This window comes from Coenobita brevimanus, chromosome 47, assembly GCF_032717465.1.
Source record: "Coenobita brevimanus isolate Jiangsu-jjx chromosome 47, ASM3271746v2, whole genome shotgun sequence".
Taxonomy (NCBI): domain Eukaryota; kingdom Metazoa; phylum Arthropoda; class Malacostraca; order Decapoda; family Coenobitidae; genus Coenobita; species Coenobita brevimanus.
In genome coordinates this window covers 17,543,638-17,552,849 of record NC_137000.1, presented here as the reverse complement: position 1 = coordinate 17,552,849, position 9,212 = coordinate 17,543,638, and the positions used below count along the sequence as shown (strand labels likewise).

The 9,212-nt window shown below is 42.7% G+C and overlaps 1 pseudogene; it reads left to right on the top strand.

Moving 5' to 3' along the window:
• LOC145399101 (anti-lipopolysaccharide factor pseudogene) overlaps positions 1-8,072 on the top strand; it is a 13,249-nt pseudogene extending 5,177 nt beyond the window's left edge.
• Positions 8,073-9,212: the final 1,140 nt, after the last annotated feature.

The following is a 9,212-nucleotide window of genomic DNA, read 5'->3' as shown; positions in this document are numbered from 1 at the left end:
CTGAATAACAGAGAGAACGACTTACTCTACTATAACTGTAGAAGGGGGGGACTGAGGCAGAACACGCTCGTGATCAAACATGCAGCATACTGTGCGTTAAAATTACACAAAGGATGATGAAATCATAGGCTATGTAACACCTCCCCACAAAGAAAAAAGAAATTTACAAAGGAAATTTCTTATTACTCTAAAACAATCTGTATATGGCATAACAGAACATGCAAAAGTCCCTCCCAATGCTACAAAACATGAGATCTCCCCAGCACGCTCAGTCACAGGCACTTGCCAGTATCCCTTTAACAAATCAAACCCACCCATGCACCTAGCCCCTCCAATCTTGTCCAAGCAATCTTCCACGCAAGGGAGAGGGTAAGTGTCTGCCTTGGCCATCTGATCAACACGTCTGTAGTCGACACAAAGCCGCTGTGACCCACCCGGCTCAGGGACCAGAGTGACAGGAAAACTCCACTCGCTCTGACAGGGCTCAACCATCCTGTTGTCCAACAGGCAGCCAAACCCTCTCCGGATGAGAAGAACCTTCACTGGGCTCACACGGCAAGGAGGCAATTTAATTGGCTTTGCGTCTCCAACATCGACATCATGCATCAACACAGTGGTTCTTCCTGGAGTGGCACAGAACACTTGCGGGTACTCCTGCAGTAATGCCGAAAACTCCTGCCTTTCCCCGGGAGGTAGATGAGAACGCTTAGTCTGGAGACCATTCATGATATCAGGATTCTTCCCCAAACCATCACTCAGGCTCACACTGCATGGGAGAGCTCCACTTGCAGACTCTGGTGGAACAGCCACAGCACAGACTGGATTATCTTCGTCCCGCCCGCGATACAACTCCAGCATGCTGATGTGACACAGTCGCTTGCTCCCTCCACGATCCGGTGTGGCGACGACATAGCTGACATCACTGAGTTTCTTCTCCACGAAATAAGGGCCACTAAACTTGGCTTGAAGAGGCTGCCCATGAACTGGTAGCAGAACCAAAACCCGATCTCCTGGCTGAAAGTGGCGCAACCCGGACCTCTCATCACACCAAGTCCTCATCTTCTCCTGAGCAGCTCCCAAATTCTTTCTCGCCAGCTGCAAAGCAGTGGACAGCCGTTCCCCGAACCCCACCACACACTCCAGCAGGTTGACGTCATCTTCCTCCGACAGCCAGCACTCCCCGAGTAACTCAAGGGGCCCTCCCACTTCACGGCCAAACAGCAGTCCAAAAGGTGAGAAACCCAGTGATTCATTTGGAGATTCTCTCGCGGCAAACACAACGAATGGAAGACCCCCATCCCAGCCCTTCTGATGCTCCAAACAGCACTTACCGAGCATCGACTTGAGTGCCCGATGACATCTCTCCAACGCTCCCCGGGTCCGGGGATGGCAAGCTGAAGACGTGATCTGGGCGACGCCCAACTCCCTCAGAGACTGCCCGAAAACGCCCGACATGAAACCACCTCCCCGGCCGGACTGCACCTCCTTGGGCAGACCAAACCTTGTGAAGAACCCCAGCACCTCCCCAACCACGCTCTCTGCTGAGACACTTCCAAGTGGAATGGCTTCAGGACAACGAGCAGCCACATCAATCATGGTCAACACACAAGAAAATCCTGAAGAAGTCCCAGGAAGAGGGCCCACAATATCCACCAACACACGGGCGAAAGGCGCCTCAAAAGGAGGAATGGGAACTAGAGGTGCAACCTTTTCAGTCTGATTACACTTCCCCAGAACTTGACAGGTGTGACAAGACTTACAATACCAGCAAACATCCCTGAAGATACCTGGCCAGTAGAAGTGTTTCAAAATGCGTGCCACAGTCTTCCTCACTCCAAGGTGTCCTGCCAAACTGGAATCATGAGCCACTCGAATGATATCCTGCCTACAAACACGAGGGATGACAACTTGATGTACAACCTCCCATTCACATTCGGCTGATGCTGTTGGGGGTCTCCACTTCCTCATAAGTACTCCTGACTTTACATAATAACAAGTAGAAGCACCGGCTGACTCTTCTTCACTGTAAGCAGAGTTAGCTAGACCTTTCAACTCAGGGTCAGCAACCTGCAACTCAACCAACTCTTGACGAGACAAATTATCAACACTACGGGGTACTGCCTCATCTGGTGAGTGGTCCAAATTAGCAAGAAAAGTGTCAGCTAGGATAACATCATCATCATCATTATCCTCTAAATCACCAGTAACTTTAGACTTAGCCCTAGTGACAGGACATGCAGGGAACACATCAGGGATATCACAATCCTGGGTCGCAGCCACTGGCTCACTAGACAACTGAGGAGTTGGACACACTTGACTTCCACCAATATCATTTCCAAGTAAGAAAGTTACACCTGACATTGGGAGTGTCTCAACCAACCCAACCATAACGGAACCATTAACAAAACCAGACTCTAAATTCACTCTGCACAGAGGGACAGAGAAGTAATTATTCCCTACACCTTGTAAGATTACAGTTTCATCAGAGGAATTAACATTAGAGCCTAGAACACTGGTCAGCATAAGGGATTGGCAAGCACCTGTATCACGATATATTTTAACTGTTTTCCTGTCATTACTGTCCAGAGGACTGACAAAACCATCAGACAGGAAATTAGCACATGAACTCTTGAGAGTGTCACCCACGTTACTGCTCAAAAGAGGAGCTCCATCATGAGAATTTAAGTTACCCCTCAAAGCAGGTTCAGTTAACTCAGTTAAAGAATTCTGGGAACTCTCAAGAGTGGACACTAGACCAATTGACTGAATATTTAAAGACTCCTTTTTGTTCACATCACGCTGTCTCCTGAAACATCTCTCCGTAGTATGACCAAGCTTACTACAATAAGTACATTTACTTTTCTGAAATCTAGAGGTGAAGCTGGTATTTACTTCCTGAGAAACATCATCCTTATTCTCTTTCCTGTTACCTGTACTCTGAGTAGAGGCAACGTACTTACTCTTAGCTTTCCCTTTTTCTTTAGAATATCTCTTGTGAGTGAGAACATATTCATCAGCTAAAACTGCAGCATCAGACAAACTATCTATTCTTTTCTCATCAAGATATAGGCTTACATCTTTATAAATACACCTCTTGAAGTCCTCCAGCAAAATCATCTGCTTAAATTTACCAAAATCAAAATCCACATTCTTAGAATTTAACCACTGCTCTAACAGATCTTCTTTGATTTTTGCATACTCAACATGGGATTGCTTATCTTGCTTGTAAGTTGTCCTAAATTTTACTCTATAAGCTTCAGGAACAAGCTCATAGGCCTCAAGAATCAAGCTCTTAACTACATCATAATTATCAGACTGATCCTGAGGCAAAGATGCATAAGTTACTTGAGCTTTACCGGTGAGAACAGTTTGAAGGAGTACTGGCCAATACTCCTTAGGCCAATTAAAACCTGTAGCTACCCTCTCAAACAACTGAAAATACTTTGTTAAATCAGATTCATTAAAAGGAGGGACAAGTTTAACATTTTTAGCCACATCAAAATCATCAGAGCTAGATGATCCAGTTCCACCTTGTTTCATGCGATACTCATGGTCTGCCTGAATCCTGGCAAGTTCAATTTGTGCCTGTATCTGTGCCTCCTGAATACGAGCATTTGACTGAAATTCAGCCTCCTTAGCTTTTGCCTCCTGCAGAGCTAGCTGTAACTTAGCTAATTCAATCTGCGTTTGCTCATTTGGAGGAGTTACATTAAACAAGCTTTCATTAATCATGTCAACAATTTGATCTTTAGAATGATGAGAGCGAACAGTAATTCCCAATTGTTGAGCAACAAGCTTAAGTTCATTCTTTGTTCTGTTTTCTATATCACACACTGTTTGCACATTTGACAAAAAATCTTTGGCTTCATCAAGTGTAGTAATAGTAGACATAATTAATAAGTAACAGTCACAAAATATCAAGCAATATCCTTATGATAATATCCTGAATATCCTGGCGAGGTCGCCAAATTTATGTTACGGAACAGAGAAAGATAATGTACACTTAAAGTGAGAATACGAAGAGTCACTACTGTCCCGTAAAGTTCCAGGTTCAAAACAAAAGAGTTAGGTAAAATTACAAGTTAAAGTTTAATGCTCAAACCAACAACAAAACATTCAGGACTCATAAGGATAATGTAATGGCAAATAAACAGGTTAAATATATGGTTAACTGCAATTAACACGAAATTAGCAAGAGTAAATTTATCTAAGTCAGCCCTGATAAAATGAAAATACACCAGGTAATACTCAGTGAATGCCAGATAAATTATTACAGATACAAACTATTATTAAAAATGACTGACATGAAACCCCACATTAATCACAAACACTTCACTAGGCCTAAGAATTAACCTTATGCTACACAGTACAAGAAAAAATGCAACAACAGTTATACTCAAATTACACACAGCTGCTAGATGTTTGGAGATTTCTTGAGCACTCACAATAATAATATCTGTACAGGGGAGGACAGAGATGTGAACAAAATGAGGAGCAGATCTAAGTGGCAATGATGCAGAGACTGAGCTCATTATATAGGGGCCAGCAGAGCTTGATACAACTTGTAAGAAGGACGCGCAAATGAAGCCATGGGGACAAAAAGCTGAAAATCCCGCTCTGAATAACAGAGAGAACGACTTACTCTTCTATAACGGTAGAAGGGGGGGACTGAGGCAGAACACGCTCGTGATCAAACATGCAGCATACTGTGCGTTAAAATTACACAAAGGATGATGAAATCATAGGCTATGTAACAATATATATATATATATATATATATATATATATATATATATTAGGGTGTATCACGATACATATCTATGGGACTTGTGGTAGATCAGGTAAATTTTGTCCTGAACGAAATTCAAATCCTTAAACTGCCCTAGTCGAGATTCGAACCTGGGTACATTGGGAATGCAGTCCCCCTCTCTACCGATTCGGCTATCGTCGACATACATCTAAATGAATACTATGCGTGGGTATGTTCATACTGGTATTAGCTGGCCACTACTGGCTAAGCTAACCTTTGGGATATCTTTCTTGCATTCTGATCTGTTTACATTCATGGACTGTCTTAAATACGGTTAAGTAAGAACCAAGAAGGAACATATATTAAAGAAATTAGATCAGAATTATAGAGAGAGAGTGAGAGGGGTGAGAAGATTAGTAAGAGAGAGTGTGAAGAGAGTGTATGAGGAATTTGGAAGGAATTTCACTGTAAAGTGAAGAGAATGGAAGAAAATATTCTGGAAGGAGGTAAAGAGAGACACGGTGATATTAGACTTGGTAGGGGAATGAAAGATAAATTGTTAGATTAGGTGTGCTAAGCCGACTCCATACCTTCTTTACCTCTGCACACTTGTTGACTTTATACACAGGTTTTATTCGCCCCTGTGTAGAGTTCAGCTCTCATGTGTGGGGAGGCTCCCCACATACAGCTCTTCTGAATAGGGTGGAGTCAAAGGCTTTTTGTCTCATTAGCTCTCCTCCTCTTACCGGCTCCCTTCAACCTCTGTCTCCTTGCCTCACTATTGCATCTTTATCTCATTTCTATCACTACTTCAATGGTCACTGCTCCTCTGAACTGTATGTTTGCGTCCCTCCACATCTACGACGGGCACGTAGAACCTGTCTAGCAGCAAAGTCTCATCCCTTTTCTGTCCAACTCTCTAATGCAAGAGTTAACCGTTACTTCCAGTCCTTCATTTATACAACAGGTCAATTCCGGAACTGTCTCCCTCTGTCTGTATTTCCTATTTTCTATGATCTCCAGTCTTTCAAATGCAGTGTGTCCAAGGATCTAGAAATGAATTGATCTTGATTTGGCTCTCTTCTGCATTGTTTTTGTTTTTCTTGGAAGGAACGGTTTGCGAGCTCCTGGCCTTTGCTACCTTGTTCCTTGCATTAAAAAATAATAAGTGGCTGGGGAATGGCTGGAAGAAGGAGGGTGGTGAGAAGGGAGGAAGAGATCAGTAGTATGGAAGTAGCAGAAGCAATGAAGATTGTCAAAATGGGGAAAACCCCAGGAATTGATGGAGTGTGTGGTGATATGATGATGCATGGGGGAGAGACTGCAGTGAAATGGATATGGAAGATGTGCAGATTTGCCTAGGAGGAAGGTAGAGTCTCGGACAATTGGAAGTCAGGTATAACTATTCCCCTGCACAAAGGAAAAGGGGAAAAACAAGTGTGTGATAGTCATAAGGGCATTTGTCTTCTCAGTGTAACAGGCAAAGTCTATGGTAGGATACTTATTGACAGAGTTAGGGAAATAACTGAGGAATTAGTTAGAAAAGAATAGGTAGGTTTTAGGAAGGGAAGAGGTTGTCCAGATCAGATAATTCATCCTTAGGTCTTTACTGGAAAGATTCTAGAGAAAGGAGAGAAGTTGTATGTAGCCTTCATGGGTTTGGAGACAGTATATGACAGAGTGAATAGACAAGTAATATGGAAAATATTAAGAATAAATCAAGAGAGGTGTGTGAGCTGAGGGGAGGGCAGAGAAATGGCTGTTAACACTGCGACATGGAGGCGATTTTTTTGTGATCACCCCTAATGGGATTAAGGCGTCTGGCAAGAAACAGATAAATAGATAACTTGTGACAACAGTTACGATGGCTGACAGAAGGCCATAATTTGCTACTAACTGGGATTTAAGTTTGAAACTGATTGTTAAGGAATTATTTATTTTTTATAAAGGTCAGTATGCCACAAATTGCCAAGTGACTGCTCTCCAGCTTAAATGTCAGGACTAAGTAGCCTAGTCCGGGTCCTTGAGTACCTGACGAGGCATGGTGTGTGTGTGTGTGTGTGTGTGTGTGTGTGTGTGTGTGTGTGTGTGTGTGTGTGTGTGTGTGTGTGTGTGTGTGTGTGTGTGTTTATTCTCTCGCCAATGATCTAACATTGTTGACTAATAATCCAGTGACATGACATCTGTGAAAAGTTACTAACCCCCAATACTTGGTCTGGTGTGGTCAGACTGTGGCGCCGGGGTGATATACAGATCCTGGGCCACGCCTGCACCTACCGGGTGAGGCCAAGGATCAGGCGCTGGCAGCTTTACTACCGCGGTACGGTCACCTGCCCTGGCTGGACCTCCATCACTGGTTCAGGTAGGTTGCGGTGGCGATAGTAAAGAGGGTTGCGGTGTTGGTGGTAGTGGCGGCGATGACTGTGACGGATTTATCGCGATGGTTGTGGTGGCAGCTGTGGAGGTATTAGCTCATGTAGTGATGGTAGTGGTTGCGTTGGGAGTAATGTGGTGGTGGTGGTTGTGGAAGTGGCTTAGGCTGTTACCTGGGTTTGTGCATGCGCTGGTGGTGGTTGAGGCTCTGGTTGTGAGATACATTGACTGTTCTGATAACTGAGTAACGACTTACTGTGCTATATTAGGGTACAGTACGTTGTCATATAATCATAACTGTCGAAGATAATTCCACTACTCGATTTGCCAAACGAGTAAAGGAGGAAGTAATGGGAGGTTGAGGTGTAAACCAATAACAACAGTGTAACAAACACCTGATACATTTTGTGAAGATACTAAAGCGCAAAAAAAAAAAAAAAAAAAAAACTTGAAAACCTGACTTTCATTGACAACACTGTGATCAACTAACAATAATTTGCGTGTCCCTCCATCAGCCCAGACACGCAACCCATCCAAAGTGGTCGTCCAGACCGTCACCGACTTCGTGAACAAGGCTTTCAGCGCGGGTCTCATCACAGAGAGCGAGGCTCGCAGCTGGCTTCAGTAAACATCATGCGGGGAGTTCACTTGAATTCACTAAAGACTTACCCAACACAGCATAACCTGAAGGCGGGTGTCATTATTGTGAGTCATGTCCGCAGTTAGCTCCAGTTAGTATTTTATTTGACCTTAATAAAACAAACTTATCATCCTGAACCAAATCCAACTTAACTTATCCTGAAGACGAGTCTCATCAAGGAGAGCAATGCTTGCAGGTGGCTCCAGGTAACATCTTCCAGGGACCTCACTTCAGTTTAATTCATCGGTTTTATCACATTCTATTTTAATCTAGTTTATCATAACCAACTCTTCATTTTAGCTAACTTAACCAAACCATTTCGAAATATAATTTTTGGGAACCTAAGTGGAAACCATCATAGCTAACCTACGCAGTTAGCGATACTTTACCAGTAAACCTAACCTGTCCTTCCTTAAATTTACATCTTATCGACAAAGTAAAACGACGTGTCACCATACAGTAATCTAGCCTTAACAATGTAATGATAAAAAGTGTTAACTACTGTAATTTGAACCCTAATGTATTTATTGTTTACTTAACCTATATTATCTCACTCTATCCATCATACCTGGTCTGACTCAACCACAGTCATGAAAAACGAAAATTGGGAGAAAAAAAAAAACACGGGTTAGCATCTGTCTGTCCAGTGTAAAATTCAGAGTGAGAAAATATTTGATCAGAGGTCGAAGCTGTGAATGTGTGAGAGATGGTGTCCACTTTCACTGGGGATTGTAGTAATGATTCTCGTACATATGTGCGTTCCGTTTATCTTGTTATTGTTCCTTCCCATTAATTTTGTGGTTCTTGGAGAAGGGGATGGGTGATGAAAGTTCAAGGTTCGGAAGTTAACCAAATTCTATGTAAGGTAGCTTGACCTTTAGTCACTCTGTATTTAGTCAGTTTGCATCAATAATTTCTGTACTTGTGGTGAAAAAATACATCAGCTTTGACTATGTGTGTATATTTCCTTACATAAACATGAGCTTAATGGTTTTAATATCATAAATCTCAAAATGTTATTACTTTACCAAGTTTTGCATGTGACCACCAGTGTCGAAAAACAACAGGGTGTGTGACCTTTGACATTTTAACAAACCCCTATATTTAGAGACGCCTCCAGTAGACTATACAATCTTTTGACATAAGCGAGGAAAACGAAAAACTAACACTATTCTGGGTGAAGATATTAAAGTGTCATAAAATATAACCATTATTAAACAGGGAGGACTGCAGGATAATCCAATTTCGTCTGAATCACTGAAGGAATCCATACAAGTTACATTTAAGTAAATTCTCTGTGACAGAAGTGTGATATGATGATTACCACAGGCCAAAGGGGAGGCAGCACGCACTTCATACTTTGTAACACCTCTACCCTAATTAAACCCCTATATAACTATCGCATAACTCGGATACTGAGGGTAAACGGGAATATAAAGAGAGGTCTAG